The sequence below is a fragment of the Ovis aries genome, chromosome 15 (genome assembly GCF_016772045.2).
Source record: "Ovis aries strain OAR_USU_Benz2616 breed Rambouillet chromosome 15, ARS-UI_Ramb_v3.0, whole genome shotgun sequence".
NCBI lineage: Eukaryota > Metazoa > Chordata > Mammalia > Artiodactyla > Bovidae > Ovis > Ovis aries.
This window is the reverse complement of record NC_056068.1, coordinates 80,585,792-80,595,057: the sequence shown is the minus strand read 5'-3', so window position 1 is coordinate 80,595,057 and position 9,266 is coordinate 80,585,792. Positions and strand designations below refer to the sequence as shown.

The window sequence follows — 9,266 nt, the reverse complement described above, 5'->3', positions numbered from 1 at the left end:
AGCTGAGCCCCTCTTCTGATGCCAGCTGCCACACTCGTCTGTGCAATTATCATCTGAACTCAAGGGGCTGGACTGTCTCCTTTCATGGAATAAGAAAGGCTCCTTATCAGTCTGATTGCTGCAGTTTCAGATAAACCAAAGTCACAAAGAGCTGCAGCATCTTCTCCCTTGAATTCCTTCTTTCTCCCTTTCTCTCCTTCCTCCACGTCTTAAAACTGAATAAATAAAATCTCAAAAACTAGTCTACCAGACATATAGTGGTTTTCCCAAGGATGTAAACAGGTAATAATTCAAATTTTGAGTGTACAGACTTCGGGTTCAGAAGTATAAAGATGGGAATTTAGTTCTGACCTCTACTAATTAGGTTGTTCTGGTCACTCTTAAGTGCCCAGGCCTTAACTTCCTCATCTGTAAAGTGGGCATAATCAGTTCAGTTCAGTTCAGTTCAGTGTCTCAGTTGTGTCCGACTCACTGTGACACTATGGCCTGCAGCACGCCAAGCCTCCCTGTCCATCGCCAACTCCCAGAGTTTACTCAAACTCGTGTCCATTGAGTCAGTGATGCCATCCAGCCATCTCATGCTCTGTAGCACCTGCCTTACAGGATTAACTGTTGTAATGTAACAGAAGGGTCTAGCGTGTGCCTCACACATAGACCTTTCTAGACAGATGTTCGTTTCCTATTTTTATATCATTCCTCTAAACTTTCATCTGAGTTTACAGCTCCTTTCTTGAGTTGAAGTAAACCTCAATGGAGAATAGCACAGAAGCAACAGAGTCCATCCTCTCGGGATTAAAGAGGACCCCCAACCCCCAGGTTCCCCTCTTTCTGGCATTTCTGTCCATGTACCTCATCGCTTTGGGTGGGGATGGGGGGCTTATGGTGGTCGTCTACTCCGACCCCCACCTCTACACTCCATGCACTTCTTCCCTAGCAGCCTCTCCTTTGCAGATCTGGGCTACTGATCAGCTCCTAAGATGGTGGCGGCACTGCCCTCAGGGAACAAAGTCATCTCTTAAAGGGTGTGCTGCTCAGGCCTCCTTCTTCGGGGGCTTTGCCGCCGTTGAGTGCTTCCTCCTGGCCTCCATGGCCTATGACCACCACGTGCAGGCCCCTTCACTACACCAACACCGTGACCGCAGGCGCGTGTGCCCTCCTGACAGTGGGCTGTTACGCAGACATCTTCAGACTCTCCTTGTGGTTCAAATGAGATCAGTCGCTTTTTCTGCGACACGCCTCCACCCCTGGCTCTCTGGTGCTCCGCCGCACGCCGTCAGCCAGCTGGTCTTTTTCCTCGTGAGCGTCAGTGGCCTTTCACCCTCCCAGTCGTCCTCGTCTCCTCCCTCTTCACACGTGCTGCCGTGGCACGGACACGTTCTGCAGAAGGAAGGAAGAAGGCCATCTCCTCCTGCGCGTTCCACCTCCCGGCCGTGTCCATCTTCTCCGGGACAGTCATCGTCATGTACTTATAGCCCAGTTCCACCCATTGGCGGACACGGACAAGGCAGCATCTGTGTTTTACTGGGTGGGTGATTCCCATGCTGAACCCCTTGATCTACAGGTTCAGGAACAAAGAAGTGAAAAGTGCTCTCTGGAAAATACTCAACAAACCTAATCCCCAGTCTTTCAGTGGTAGGAGGTAGGCCAATACATGGGCCACCTGATGCGAAGAGCTGACTCATCAGAAAAGACCCTGATGCTGGGAAAGATTGAAGGCAGGAGGAGAAGGGGACGACAGAGGGTGAGATGGCTGGATGGCATCACTGACTCAAAGGACATGAGTTTGAGCAAACTCTGGGAGTTGGTGAGGGACAGGGAGGCCTGGCGTGCTGTGATTCATGGGGTCGCAAAGAGTCGGACACGACTGAGCAAGTGAAAAACAGCAATAACAAGGAAGTAGGCAGGTAATAACGGATAAAATTTCCCTCAGATTTAGACGCCGTCTCATCTTTTGAAGTTTGGCAGATTTCAGTTCTTTCTTCTCCAAGAACAGTGCTTACGTCTGTGCTTAGGTGAAGTGGTAAAAAGCAACGCTTTTAAATGTCTCACTCAGAAGAAATAGCCTCATGTTTAGTGAACAACACCTTGGGATGTTAAAATCTTTCTTGCATTCATTTCCTGACATGCTTTAAAGCAGAAGATCAAAGCATAGACCGAATGCACTGAGTTTCCATCTCCTTATGTTAATTGGAGGAAATTTCCATTTGTTACTAAAATTGGGTGGAAAGACTACATCTTCGTTGAATAATATTTATCATGGAATTATGCTTTTCATTTCTTTGATCCATGGATTTGAAAGTCAAAAGTTTCTAATGCTGACAAAGGAGGTTTCAGTATGTTTAACAGCGTCTCAGAGAAGGTTGTAGTTGAAAGGACAGGGCGCTGGTCCAAGTATTAAGTCCTTCCCCCCACCACCCTTCTTGCCTGCTCGCATTCCCAACCTCACTCACAGGTTGTCCACCTTTGCATTCTCCATCTCCTTCAGCTAACATGTCCCCCACATTTTATTTATTTATTGACTGCAGCATGCAGCCTGTGGGATCTTAGGTCCACACAAGGACTGACACTCTGCACTGGAAACTCAGAGTCATAACTACTGGGCGACCGGGGAAGTCCTTCCCGCTAAAGTGTTAGCACAACCTTGGCAGGAAACAATGAGCCACCTTGCTTCAGTTGATAACTTGTTTAAAATTTAACTTGCATAACTATATCTCTTTTTCGAGTGCCTGCACTCTGTTCTATGCTTTTGGCCCCAATCTAACATAACTGCCAAAGGTTGCAGAAGGTTTAAAGAAAAAAAAGTTTGCCCCAGGGCCATGAGAAAGGACGTTTGTCTGAATGAAGTACTTGTGTCTCTCACCCTCAAGTTTGGCGAATCTCATGAATACACATGATAGTTTTTGGTGCCCTCAATGCTTCTGCTTTTTCAATAATTCAGTTCACCTCCGAAAATCCTGTTCCCTTCAGATGCTCTGTAATTAGATGAGCAAAAGTTAAAAAGCCTGCGGAAATGTACTTCTTAAGACTGGAATGACATGGCTCGCAGCCAAAGTCCAGCTTCTCTTCTGCTTTCGTGGGCTAGGCGGTGTGAACGGGTGTGAGTGGGTGGGAGGGGAGTGGCGATCAGTCTTACTTCTCATCAACTGTTTGATGTTTATAGTTACGAGGAGTCTAAGTTGTCACATACTTCATGTTTTCAAGAGCTCAAAAAAATTTTTTTTTACCTTAAATGTGAAAACCAGAGATCTTTTTAAAAAAAGGTTGTATTAATTTGTTTACTCTTGGCTCTGGTGGCCCTTTGTGGGCATGCCCAGGCTTTTCACCAGCTGCGCTGAGCGGGGTTTCCTCTCTAGCTGTCGTCTGCAGGCTTCTCCTTGCAGTGGCCCTCTCGTTTGGGAGCACACTCTCTAGGGCCCACAAGCTTCAATAGCTTCGGCACAGGGGCTCAGGAACTGCGATGCGTGGGCTTCGTTGCACCACCAAATGTGGAATCTTCCCCGGGCCAGGGATCAAACCCGTGTCCTCTGCATCGGCAGGGGAGTTCTTAGCCCCTGGACCACCAGGGAAGTCCAAAGCCAGAAATCTCGGTGGGCTAAATCAGGGAGCTTAGAAGGTCAAGTTGATTTTGAGATGATCAAACTCTACCATGCACAGGGCAGCCTTGGTCTGAGGAGGGTTGAGCATGGGTCTTGTGGAGAGAGAAGCAGAAACGGACATGAGTCCAACCTGGAGGAGAGACCTTCTCTAGCACCTGGTCACCATCACCTGAATGCCCTGGAGCTTCTTGTGGATGCAAAGCCTTGACAGCTGGGACCTGCCTCACCACCCTCCCGCCCGCCTGCCTGAGCAGTGAGGACTTTTCAGCCACACACACCGGAGAACAGTCTTTAATGGCCAGGAGCCACTTCACCGAGGGGTCCTTCTCAGCATCTCATAGGAGTTACAGGGCTCACGGTGCCTGATTTGGGGGAGAGTGTTGGAAGCAGCTATGTGAGCACTGAGTGTATTCCTCTCATAGCTCAGTTTCTTTTCCTACCTTGACAGATATCATTACATTTTTCCTCTTCTTCCCCTTAAAAAAAATATTTACTTATTTTGGCTGTGCTGGGTCTTAGTTGCAGCCCGTGGACTCATGGTTGGAGCAGGCATGCGGGCCCTAGTTCCCCAGCCGCGGGTCAGACCTGGGCCCCCTGCACTGGGGGCAGAGTCTTACCCCCTGGACCACAAGGGAAGCCCCTCTCCTCTTCTTCCCGCTCCTCTTTTCCTACTTCCTCTTTTCCCTTCTCCTCTTCCTGTTTCGTTTCCCTTTTTCTTTCAACCTCTTTTCATCCTCAGCCTGGGCAAGAGCTTCTCTCACCACTAAGCAATTAGGTCCTGTGAAAAATTAAAGTCTTTTTGTATTGAAACTATGACAGTGCCCAGTAATGCGTGCTTCTGGGCATGTTTGTTTCTGCCTCTGTCTCCCAGTTTAGGCCAAAAAGTATGTGGCTCTCCTAAGAATCGAAAGCCTAATGCCTACACGTTGCATCTCTTTTAATTGAAGTCACCTCAAACTAGCACTACAGTTGATGGCAAATCAGTATAAAGGTCCTAGTTCTGCTATCAAGGGCTGGATGAAAATTCTTACTAGTCTCGGTGGTATGACTTCTAGAAAGTCATTTGATTGCTTTGAACCCAGCATTTGGGATAAACTGTAAAGATGCGTGTGTGCATGGTCACTTAGCCGTGTCCAGCTCTTTGCAACCCCGTGGACTGCAGCCCGCTAGGCTCCTCTGCCCATGGGATTCTCCAGGCTAGCATACTGAAGTGGGTTGCCGTTTCCTCCTTCAGAGGATCGTCCTGACGCAGGGACTGAACCCATGTCTCCTGCATCTTCTGTACTGGCAGGTGGATTCTTTACCACCAAGCCACGGGGAAGCCCTGAACAGTGAAGATGACATAAAATGAAGTGTGTCAACAAGCCCATCATAATGAGTGCATGTTTGATACAGTTGAGATTCCTGTAATAGCTCTCACTTAGCCATTCTCGTATGTTCCGCTTTGGGCTCCTGAGCTGCCCCACTCTCGTCTGTTTGGGTCCAAGCCTTTATGCCCGTTCATTACTTACCTCCCTATCCCCTACACCCCCAGTTCTGCAGCGGACCCATTTCAAGCTGGTACTACGTGAGCATTCATTTACACAAGCTCAGAAAGAGACGTCTTGTTTCCAGTAAGACTTCAGTTACAGAATACAGATTACTGTGGGGAGTTTTTCATGTCCACATGGGAAACCTGTCAAACAGAGACTATATGATCATCTGGTTATTAGCAACCCCCACCTTCTCCCTGCAGGAGTGGTCAGAGGCAGGACAGACACTGTGGGTAAGGCCTGCAACTCAAGTTAGCACAATAAAGGCCCAGGAGGAATTCCTGCCTGAAATGTCCAAAAGCAGGATGCAAAACACACGTAAATTGGGACAATTATTTACATCAGGGTAGATTATCCTTTTGAATAAAGATTCATGATTGAATTATTTTAAATAAAAATCTCCCTTTGTGCATGAGATAATGTGTTTAGCTTTTATGTATATGGGAAGAAAAATTAAAATATGTAGAGTCCTGGACAGTTGAAGTGAACATTACAGACTCAAAGACTCTTTAGGCAAGATAGACTTTAAAAATAACCTACACCAATTCTCTCATTTTACAGCTGAAAACTCTGATCCCTGCAGTTTAACTTGCTTCACCTCACAAGAACCAAATCTTACTTGACTCCTATCCATTCTCCACCTTCTGTAAAACTCTTGATGTATCAAAAGAAAGTTTTACTTTCATTGGTTCACTTGGAGATGGATTTTTGTGCTTCCGTTTGGCAGCTGAGGAAATCAGCTCTTTGAGAAGTTGACTTACTTGCTGAGTGGTAACAAAAGGAGCCCAGATTTGAACATAAGTCTTGATGTGCCTGCTCAATCTTCTGAGAAAATAAAAGTAGCCTTATATTGTAGTAAATTTCAATAGATGACTTATTTGATGTATAAATCATTTAAAGACAGCCTTTCATGATAAGTTCCTGCTGTGTGGCAAGGCAGTCTGGAGAATACAAACAGATTTAAGGATATCAGATATAATTCCTACTTCCACAAAGCAAATCCTCCTGCACACATGATGACCGATGTGATGCACTTTGGGATTCACGACTCAGCGTTCAACGGCTTGGCTGGCAGGAAGTGTTCCTCTACGGAAGCTGCATGGACCAGGGCATGTCACTCTTGTCATTCTGGGCTCTTTGAATGTTGCATCCGTGGAGACAGCCAAACCCTGGCCAGGATTTACTGGGTACAAGCAGCAGGAAAGGCATGGTGTGAGGTCCATGAAGGAACCAGGAATAGACTGCATTGTTCCTGCTTCTGAATGGGCTTGCAAATAATGCGGCGGAACAAGACACATGCTTTGAGATGGATGACCCCTGAAGGCTTTTGTGGTTATTTTTTTTTTAAAGATGTTTATTCACTTCTGCTGTGCTGGGTCTCTGTGGCTGTGCTTGGACTTTCTCTGCTTGCGGGGAGCAGCGCTGCTCTTGACTGCCGTGGCCTGGCTTCTCATTGCGGTGGCTTCTCTCGCTGTGGAGCACAGCCTCTAGGCAGCCGGGCTCAGGAGTCGTGGCGCACGGGCTTAGTTGCTCCGTGCATGTGGGATCTCCCCAGACCAGGGATCGAACCTGTGTCCCCTGCATTGACAGGTGAATTCTTATCCACTGTGCCAACAGGGAAGTCCTGCGATCATTGTTAAGGGAGTAGTATAGAAAAAAAAAAAAACGTTTAGGAAGCTATGATGGATGGAGGAGGGCCTCTCTAAAGCGATGACATTTTAACCAAGGCTTGAAAGGAAACAAACCGAAAGACCCTGGCAGTGAAACAGTTGGAAGGGAAAGACCCGGGAATTCATTTCTCGTCTTTTTTAAAAAATGCACTTTTACTGGAGTGTAGTTGCTTTGCAGTGTTGTCTTACTTTCTGCTGTACAGCAAAGTGAACAGCGATATGTACAGCTGATACAGAGCTCACACGTTACATCTCCTCTCTTTTTGGATTTCCCTCCCATTCAGGTCACCACAGAGCACTGAGTAGATCTCCTGTGTCTGCAGAAGATCCTCACTAGTTATCTACTTTCGGAGAAGGCGATGGCCGCCCCCTCCAGTGTTCTTGCCTGGAAAATCCCATGGACGGAGGAGCCTGGTGGGCTGCAGTCCATGGGGTCGCTAGAGTCAGGCACAACTGAGCGACTTCACTTTCACTTTTCACGTTCATGCATTGGAGAAGGCAATGGCAACCCACTCCAGTGTTCTTGCCTGGAGAATCCCAGGGGCGGGGGAGCCTGGTGGGCTGCTGTCTGTGGGGTCGCACAGTGTGGGGCACGACTGAGCGACTCAGCAGCGGCAGCAGCGGCAGCAGCAATCTGCTTTACGCGTGGTGTCAGTAGCGTATCGATCTTCCCAAACTCTATGGCCTCAGCTTGTTTCACTGAGTTTGAGAGCATCTGATAAATTATCTATTAAAAAAAAGAGAATAATATTTAGAACACTTCAGAGGTGACAAAGAATCCTGAAGGTGGGGAAAGCTCCTTGGAAGAGGTTAGAACTTGAGCCAGGCTCTGAAGGGATGATGAGAACCTCCAGAATTCCAAGACAGAAGAATCAGCCTCTAGTCAAAACTCTGCCACTTACTGGTGGTACCGCCTCCCTAGATTCCATACATGTGTGTTACTATATGATATTTGTTTTTCTCTTTCTGACTTACTTCACTCTGTATGACAGACTCGAGGTCCATCCACATCACTACAAATGACCCAGTTTCATTCCTCTTTATGGCTGAGTAATATATGTATGCACACATACACCGCATCGTCTTTATCCCTTCATCTGTTGATTCTGCAGTGAAGACAGTCGAGACTTGCTCGTATCAAACTGTGTGAGGAACCTGGACTTACAAGAACAACTGTTTCTCCGCAGAGAAGTTACGCTTTATGGGGAAACTTCTGTAGGATCTCACCACTCGCCTGTCCAGATCCAAGCCCAGGAGTCCTATTGCCCGTTCGTAACACAGGATTCCTCAGTCGCTGGCCTGCGATTGGTTCACAAGCCAGGTGTGTGTGTGGGGATTGGATAATATTTTTGTAGTGTACTTAACCAACGAAAAGTTAGTGTGTGTCTGCACTTGTATCTGTGTTTGTATAAAATGTTTGTTTTAAACTTCTTACAGATCAGTGAGAAAAAGCCCGACAACCCAATAGAAAAATACAAAATTTAATTGCTCCGTCTATTGTCCGTGTTCATTTGGTTCATCTCTAGGGTAAAGATGGGCTGTGCTGATGCGACCATTTCTGTCGAGTATTTCAGTGCACATATGCAGTCAGTTCTCTGCTGCTGCTGCTAAGTTTCTTCAGTCGCGTCCGACTCTGTGCGACCCCATAGACGGCAGCCCACCAGGCTCCTCGGTCCCTGGGATTTTCCAGGCAAGAACACTGGAGTGGGTTGCCATTTCCTTCTCCAATGCATAAAAGTGAAAAGTGAAAGTGAAGTCACTCAGTCGTGTCCGACTCTTAGCGACCCCATGGACTGCAGCCCACCAGGCTCCTCCGTCCGTGGGATTTTCCAGGCAAGAGCACTGGAGTGGGGGGCCATGCAGTCAGTTCTCTAGGGTGTATCTATTTTAAAGTGTAATTGCTGACTCATAGGCTATATTCAGTTTCAACTTCACTAAATAATATGTTATTTTCCAAAGTGGTTTCGCCAATTTATCTTCCCATCAACAGTGTGTGAATTTCCATTGCCAATGCTTGGTATAACTGGGTTTTTCAATTATGCCAATTTGGAGAGAGGTCAGTGTTTTTCTTATTGTCCTAATTTGCATTTATTTGATTACTGGTGAAATTGAACACACATGTACTTTTTCCCCCCAGATCTTTCAGCTGCTTTTCTCTTATTGTATAAAAAGACAGCAGACCACAAATGGACACAAACGGATGCATGGCGGTGGATGCAGAGGCTGCTGTTCTATTTTCGACTTGGATGGTAGATATAGTGGGGTTTTCCATTGTTAAACTAACCCTACATGTTTTATGCACTCAATATATATATATGTCTCGCAGTAAAAATGTTAACAAGGTAAATCAAATACAGCTCCTATATTAAAGGAGTTTGTGTAAATTTTGGTTATGCTTTCCGTATAGGGTGTACTTCACAAGAGAAATGTTTTTAAAAAAAGTATACCAACCAACTCCTGTATTAAAG

At 46.5% G+C, this 9,266-nt stretch overlaps 1 pseudogene; it reads left to right on the top strand.

Moving 5' to 3' along the window:
• Nucleotides 1-750: 750 nt before the first annotated feature.
• LOC101109563 (olfactory receptor 5B21-like) lies at nucleotides 751-1,643 on the top strand (annotated as a pseudogene).
• Nucleotides 1,644-9,266: the final 7,623 nt, after the last annotated feature.